Source organism: Aythya ferina (genome assembly GCF_964211825.1).
Source record: "Aythya ferina genome assembly, chromosome: 29".
Lineage (NCBI taxonomy): Eukaryota > Metazoa > Chordata > Aves > Anseriformes > Anatidae > Aythya > Aythya ferina.
Window position 1 is genome coordinate 2,938,422 of NC_140326.1, and position 7,967 is coordinate 2,946,388.

Consider the following 7,967-nt stretch of genomic DNA (forward strand, 5'->3'; position numbering starts at 1 on the left):
TTGTCGGTTTTTACGCCCGTCTAGGTTTGCTAATGGAGATTTAATTGTGGCATGGTTTTAATGCTATCAATCCTCTCCCCTGCCTCCCTAAGGAGTTTCCTAAGGGAAAACACTGACATGAAAAATACATATTAAGAATTAATTGACACTTAATTTTTCTTCGCCGCTTGCTATAAAACCACCTCTACCCTGACAGTCCAGAGAAGAAAAGCTAAAATATAAAATTGAGGATCTGTCTTTCAGAAACCCACAAAGCCTGAGACGATTCGATGCACTCCAAGACAAGAATTAACACACAAATCAACTTCTCTTGGCCAAGTTCTCCTTCCGAATGCTCACTTCTCTCCATTTTGTCTAACCTCGCTGAACATGCAGTCCCGGAGTTCCTTTCTTGTTGCTTGTTTTTCAGACTCACTTTTAATAACGCGCACTCGGTGGCAAGGAACGTATCGTAACTTCTTAAGAACCAGGACACCTGATGAAGTTACATTAAATGCAAATGAATCCTATGATAAAGGTTCCTGCTGTCAAGACATGCTGCAATCCCTTCCCTGAAAAAAAGATAATGCTCTTCCGAGGCTTATAACAAATAACTGGCACGGCTTTAAACTGATACAATCTAAGTGATGAAAACATTGGATGATGTTTTCATTCCTGTTTATAGGGCAATTCATCATGAGCAACCCCTCCGACAGGAGGTACAGGTGAGAGCCGAGTGCCAGAGTTCAGCAGCCGCATCCTTCAGAGCAAGGTGAATTTACTCCTCGTTGACTGATGTGGTTGACTTGGCTTTGCTGGGTACTGAGAGGATTTCAAGAGGCATATTAAGTTTTCTAGGAATGCTATCACTTAAAGTCCTCCATTTTATTTAAGGCTTTGATGTGTGCGATGCCTACTAATTAAAACCTATTACTACACACTCAATTTTAACAATCGTTATCTACCTTAAAGTTTGATCTGCAGAGCGATGAACACAGACTGCCTTAACGACTACCTTCAAGCTGCAGGCCTGGCCTCCGAGGGTCCAAGAGCAGGACTGCAGCTTTCCTGCAAACTCTTCTGGGTCTGCGGGCTGCGCTGTGGAAGGTCCACTTGAGCAGAGACAGTTGCAGGGTCTCTGACAGTATCTAAGCAGCTGGGGGATCCCCGCACACAAACAAGGTAACTGTATCCACCCACAAACACCAGAATGCCTGCAGGCAACATGTGCAGAACCCCATGCCCAGACAGAGCTGGAAGTGGCAACAGGGAGGGAGCTCCCTGGGTGGGCAGCCCCACGGAACTACGGCCTTCCCTACCCTGGTACAACCAGAGGGAAAATAACTACGTGCATGCAGCAAGCCAGGCTTCACGTTCAAGGATGAAACTTGACATCTGCAGCGACCTCAGGCTATCAGACGGTACACAGCGAGACCCAGGGTAGGGAGGCGCAGAATTTGTGTATCCTCACAGAGCGTTTCCTAAAAGAAGCAACAGATTCCCCCATCCTCTACCCTCTCTTCCGCTCGCTCGTGCCCCATTTGGTATGCCTCGGCGACAGCTGCAACTGCTGCCAAGTTAATAAAAATAAAGCTGTGTGTGTTGTCATCTGCGGCGCGTTTTCTGCAAGGCTGTTGGGCAGCGGGATCCGAGCCTCCCTCTCGTCTCTGCACCACATCGCGGAGCAGGGGAGGCGCGGGGCGGGGGGGAGCCGGACACCTGGGTTCCCGGGGCACCCAGGAGCGGGCCCACGGCGAGGGCTGCGCAAAGCAGCGAGCGCCTGGCTCCTTCCAGCCCCGGCTCCTCTCGGTACCTGTGGCCAGGGGAGCTCCGCACCAGGTCCTGCTGCCAACCCGCACGGTGCCACTGACGGGGCCGGGGGCTCGCCGCTCACCACGGCCCCGGTGTCACCTCGCTGACGGTGCCGGGGCCGGCCAGGAGCCGCGGGGAGAAGCCCCCCGAGCCCAGGCCCAGCACGGCTCCCGCTCCCTGCACCGGGATGCGCTCGGGACCTGCCCGTTCCGCTGAGGACGGGGGACGCAGGCCCCGGGCAGCGGGGACACCGCTCCTGTCACCGGCACGGTGTCCGCAGCTCGGGGGACGAGGGGACACGGAGCGGGGGGGGGTCCCGGCGAGGCGGGCAGAGCCCCCAGGGGCCGGTAATGCCCCTCGGCAGCGCCGCCGGCCCCGTGCTCGGTTTATTGTGGCTGCCGAGCCACAAAAGGGAGGAAAAATAATCCCCGTGCCCAACATGGCGCCCACCCAGCGCCCGCCGGGCCGGGGGGGACCGAGGGGGAACGGGATGGGGACGAGGCCGGGCCCCCCTCCCCTCCCCTCCCCTCCCCTCCCCCAGGGGGGCCGGGCACCGGCATGTTGGGGGGGGGGGCGGGCCGGGGGAGGGGGCGGCGGGCGGAGGGAGCCGCCGCCGGTGCCGCTTCACCGCCCCCCCCCCCCGTGAGGGGGTGTGCGCGGATCCCTCCGCCTGCCCCCGGCCGAGCGGTGGCGGCGGCGCCGCGCTCCGGGACCCGCGGCGGCTCCTCCCCGGCCCCCCCCCCGCCTCCACCTCCCCCCCGTCCTCCTCCTCCTCCTCCTCCTCCTCCCGCCGCCGCCGCGCTCCCGTCGCGAGGCCGCTTTGTGTAGGGCGCGGGCTGGCCCGGCCGCCGCCCCCCGCTCCCCTCCCCAATCCCCCAGCCCCGGGCGGTTCCAGCCGGTTCCAGCGCCCCCCCCCCCGCCCCCCCGTCACCCCCCCGCTTTCCCCCCCCCCCTCACATAACGGGGCCGCCGCCGCTCCGCTCCGCCCCGCTCCGCTCCTCACCTTCCGCGCCCGCTCCGCGCTCGGCCGCCGCCGCCTGGCTCCTAGAGCGGCCCGCGGCCCCCCCGCGCTGCGCCGCCGGCCCGGCCCCGGGAGCGGCAGCGGAGGGCAGGTGGCATGGGCGGCGGGCCCGGGGCGCGATGCTGAGGGGGAGGAGGAGGAGGAGGAGGAGCGGGAGCGGGCGGCGCTGCCGCTGGCCCCGGCCTCTCGCCGTGCGCGCGCAGGGGGCGGCTCCGCGCCTGGCGCCCCCCCTCCCGCCCCGCTCCCGCTCCCCTCCCCCCCCCCCCGGGGCTCGTCACGGAGCCCGCGCGGCGGGCGGGCACCCGGCGGGCGGATGGACACAGCGCTCCGCGCGCGCACACACACACACAAAAAGGGGACCTGGCCGGCGGAGGGATACGGTGACGTCATTTCCTCCTGGGCCGCGAGGCGCCGCGCCGATTGGCGCGCCGCGCGGTGACGTCACCGCCGCCACCGCCTCCTCGCCGGGCCCGACCGAGGTCGGCGGCGGCGGGGCCGGGGCCGCGCCGGGCTCCGTTGGGGCGGCCCCGGGGCTGCTCCCCCCCCCCCCCCCCACCCCCGGCCTCCCTCCCCCTCAGCGCGGCCTCGCCCGCGGCCCCACCGGGCCCTCGGGGCGGTCACGGGCAGCGCCCGCGGGGCGGCGGCAGCCGGGCCCTGAGGCCGCGGGGGGGGGGATCCCGGCCTGGTCCCGGCGCTGCTGCCCCCCCCCCCCCCCCGTGGTTTGGGGCTCCAGGACCGAAGCCGGCGCCCACGGGCGGCGAGGGGCCCGGCAGCCGGGCCGTGACGCGGCCCCGGGGCCCCCACATCGCACGGGGGGGCGGGGCGGTGCTGGAGGGGGCTCGGGGGAGCTCCTGGAGACTCAAAACGGGAGAAGTCGCCTCCCTTTGCCACAATCGCACCCCCGGAGACGGGCTGCGGGTCAGACGGCCCCCAACTGCCCCCGGTTCCCTGGGGTCGGGACGGGGCAGGGGGACCTGGCACCGAGCGGCCTCGGGAGCTGTCCGCTGAGCCGAGGAGCCGGGCCCCAGCGGGTTGTAACGCCCAAATCCTCCTCGGTGTGTGTAAACAGCCCAAATGCAATCAAAGCAGACATCTAAACGCTTAGAATTTGCTTAAGTACATCGCTGGATCCGTGCCATCAAAGTTTCCTGTGCTGTCAAGCCGACAGATCTAATCAGTGCCTACGTTTCTCCCTAGCATAAATTCAAATGGTTTATATCTTTAATAATATGGTTATTATTGTGAATAATTTAGTAACGATGGACCATGTGGCTTCTAGCTGCACGCAGTACAGACCAAACTCTGAAGACAGTACAATGAAAACTGATAATACGTATTTTTACTGACAGTTAACATATTTGACACTTGCATAAGTATACGCTTTATAGCTGCTAACATATCTTCAACCCACTTTGAAATGTTATTTTATTTATTCTTGAAAACACTCGCACAATTCGATAAGTAGCATGCTTCCCAAATGGACCCCCTTGCTGTGATGCCCATGTGATGCTGAAATGTGATTTATTATTCTGCGGTTCATTAAACAAGCACATTAATTTTCTTCTGATGGTCTTCATGAGTTACCAGTCATTCTTCCTAGTTTGCACAATGCACCAGGCTACTCCACCTCATACTGGAGGGAAGTGTTTTCACTTACTGTCGGTCTGTCACCTATAAATCATGTAGATGTGCAATACAAAGGGCTGCGCTTTCTGCTGTGGTTATGCCGCTGATACTAATAAAGAACAACGTTATCACCAGCTCCGCGTTTGTATTCCTGATTGTGCTTCACAGCTGCTGCCTTAGAGGCACTTTTATTTAATTATTTAAGGTAATACCAGCAAGTTTCACTTGATTTTTTTTTTCAAAAATATAGTCTGGAAACTAAAAAAATAGTGAGTTAGACTGAACCTAAATGTTTCTCTTAAAAAGGCACCAAATACTCAACTCTATCAAATAGGTTAACTGAAGTGTGTTACGGTCCAGCTCTCCAGCTAAGACAGGTCTCTGTTTTTGAGAGAGCCTGGCTGAGCAATAAAGGTACAAATAAGTGACGTTCCTTTTGTTAGAAGCTGCTAAGACACAGCAATTTTTTACTGGCAACTGATACTACTAGTCCTGATAGAATAGCAGTATTTTCCACAAAAAGGAAAGCTAATTACTTAGGCAAATAACCTACCAGTGCAGAAGGAACCTACTCAAGAGAGGGCTTAATAAAAATAGAGTTAGAGGCCTGTAGCCTACAGGACTCTGGGAGTTGGCCCAGGATCAAGATACTTCTCTGCAGGAAGCTGTTGTGGCTATAAAAATGTCTGTCCTTTTAATCATTGGGTTTGTTTGTCTTCTCAAGTCCCAGCTGAGATTTCCCTTTGCAGTCTCTCTAAACATCTGGTTGTTGTCATTTCATTATTACCAACCTTGAAGTAAAAGATCAGACTCTCCAAGATTATGCAATTTCTTTAAACATTATGAAATTATTTAACAGTAATAAATATGTGGAGTTTCGTACTAGTCTCAGCTTTTCATTTCCAAGCTTTTATTCAGTTCATATTCAAGCCATGAGCTCTCTGAAAGCGTGAGGCTTAGAATCTTGCTTCCTAGAAATAGTGATTTCTTCAAACAGTATGACTGTGGGGCTTAACAGAAATCTTTATTGTAAGCTTTGTGATAAAATCAGAAAGTTGTCAGAAGCATCATTTATTACTACATGTGTAGATATTTATTTTGACTCTGGTTGCCAGTGGAATTGCCATATAGATGCAGTGACAAAGAACGATGATGGGGTTTGCAAATGTGAATGAAGTCTGAAGAAGGCTGGCAGTATTTGTGCTGCAGATGATGGCTTTGCCAGTTTGTCTTCAGTGACTGCACAGAGGCCTGCATCCATGCTGTTTTAAGCCAAATTTACACTAATGCTTTTCAGCCTTCCTCTGAATTCAGGTAGAGGTGGGAACACGTATTCAAATAAATAAACATTTATTAGACATTTCTACCTTCCAGGCTAATTATAACAACTTATCCTTGGCGTTGTCTCCAGGCATATCAAGGACAAAAGGGTCATTAGGGGCAGTCAACACGGCTTCAGCAAGGGGAAGTCATGCTTGACCAACCTGTCAGCCTTCTATGAGGATATAGCGGGGTGGATAGATGATGGAAAGGCAGCATTTATCAAAGAATGTATAACTTTGCAAACACAATACTCTCTTAACATTGTAATTCTGTACGGGGTCTTACTCTGCCTTCATCTCTGTAGGTTTTGCGAGCTGTCCATTGAACGATCTGGCTGTTGTTTGCCATGTGTGTTTTTCTTCTTTCTCATCCTCTTTAAAAGTGAATGAAACTGTCTCCAGTGGTTTGCTCTGCTTTGCTGAGCTTTTGTTTTAGATTTTTGTTTTTTATGTTGTATCTGTCTATATTTCTTTCCTTTTGTTCTTTTCTCTAATACACTACACAATCAAGAGGAGAAAGAAATAACATTGCCCATCGAAATGCAATAGTCCTCACTTGAGCAGCATTCTCTATGACAGTTTTGCCTGAGCTTTGCAAGATTTTGCCTGTTTTGTAAAGATTTACTTAAATTGACATATTGTTTTCAAAAACATTAAGTGGATGAAACCCTGGTATTCAGCTGTCAACCAAGCCAAATGCACCACAGGGAACTCTTCGTTGCTGTACTGTGACAATGACGCTTAATGTTTTTGCTCTCATATTCCTGTTTTAGAGAGGGGGGTCAAAACATGTTGTTTGTATTAGAAGTTATATGACTAGAGTGAAACTATGAGTGCAACGGCTCTACTCCTGAAGAGCTTTTGTACTTTGTCTGATTGCAGGACATACTGCACAAACAAAACACATAACTTCTGGTTGCTTAATTCTGTACACACATTACTGAGTTCAAAAAGTCATCAGTAATAAGGTAGACAAAGGGGTTGAGCAATCTGAATCTTGTCCAGGGCAGTGAAGAAAAGAATCACGCGAGAGAACAGCACACAGCTGCGCCGGGGGGGGGGTTCAGGCTAAACCTTAGGAAAAACTGCTTAACGGTGAGGGTGGATGAACACCAGGGCAGGCTTCCTAGCAAGGCGGTTGATGCCCCTTGCTTGTCAGTGTTCAAGGGGCATTTGGACAATGCCCTCAATAATCTTTAACTTTTGGTTAGCCCTGAAGTGGTCGGGCAGATGTACTGGATGTGTGGTGATGTGCTGCAACCATTTCTTGAGACACGGCGTGCAGATGTGTTGATCGAGTGTTGTGCCTTGGTAAAAGTGTGTCTGTGAACCTCAGTTATGACACTTCAATGAGTTTCATTTGTGGATTGATGTAGGATGGAAAAATGATGCGTGTGTTTGCCAGAAGCGCTGCAGAGGCTGTGGGTATGGAAGTAGTAAGGGCTGTACAGAAGCTGCAGAGGAGCTGCGTCGTAATGGGCTGGGAAGGAAGAGTTGAAAGTGTTTGTGGCTACCCTTGTGGGTCTGTTTATAATACAGTCTTACTTCACTTAATGGGTTTTATCTCATGAGCTGTTTGTAGCATTTTCACCACGCTGTTCCTGACTGCTCCCTCTGGCATGCAGTTCTTCTAATCTCAAGTGCCTCTTCTACAACTTCCCTGCTTCAGGCTGTCTCTGAGTGCTGTTCCAAAGTCTCCATACGTGTTCAGAGTCTTCTTGGCCTTTCTCTACTTTTGTGGTTGTCGTAGACACACCCGGAGGTGTGCTGCAGATCCCACTTCATTCTCAGTGGCCTGAGATGTGAGCTAAAGTTACTAGTGATTTAATATAATGTGGTTTTCATCCTGAACAATAATGCGTTACTTTTTGGGTCAGATAATTTAAACATAAGCAAACTAAGAAATTGCCTGAGCACCTTGCACGTTTCTTTGTTGTATTATGTGCTTCCTCTGATATTCTGACATTCTCACTCCTTGCACGAGGTTCAAAAGACGCGTGATGCTGCTCTAACTCTCCTGGTGACCTTGAGAGCTAAAACTCCTGGTGGTTTCGACAGTAGCAGAAGTAGATCGTTGCTGAGAATGACTGAATTCCCACTCATTCCATCTAAAATTCAGGTCATAGATTTTGTAATTGAAGTGGTGTTCACGAACTCCTGTTAGTGCTCAGAGGCCCTTTGTCTTCAGAGGGCTTCTTCAGGAGCAC

General features: G+C 53.1%; 1 protein-coding gene across 4 annotated transcripts in view; it reads right to left on the reverse strand.

Moving 5' to 3' along the window:
* The window catches only part of POGZ (pogo transposable element derived with ZNF domain), a 32,848-nt gene extending 29,715 nt beyond the window's left edge, over positions 1–3,133 (reverse strand). For 3 of the 4 annotated variants that reach the window (XM_084500685.1, XM_084500684.1, XM_084500682.1), the window contains exon 1: positions 2,795–3,133. The gene's annotated coding sequence lies outside the window, so the exon portion shown is untranslated. Of the gene's footprint in view, positions 1–944; positions 964–2,794 lie in introns of those variants that run through there. The other variant, XM_084500683.1, reaches the window with a different exon arrangement.
* Positions 3,134–7,967: the final 4,834 nt, after the last annotated feature.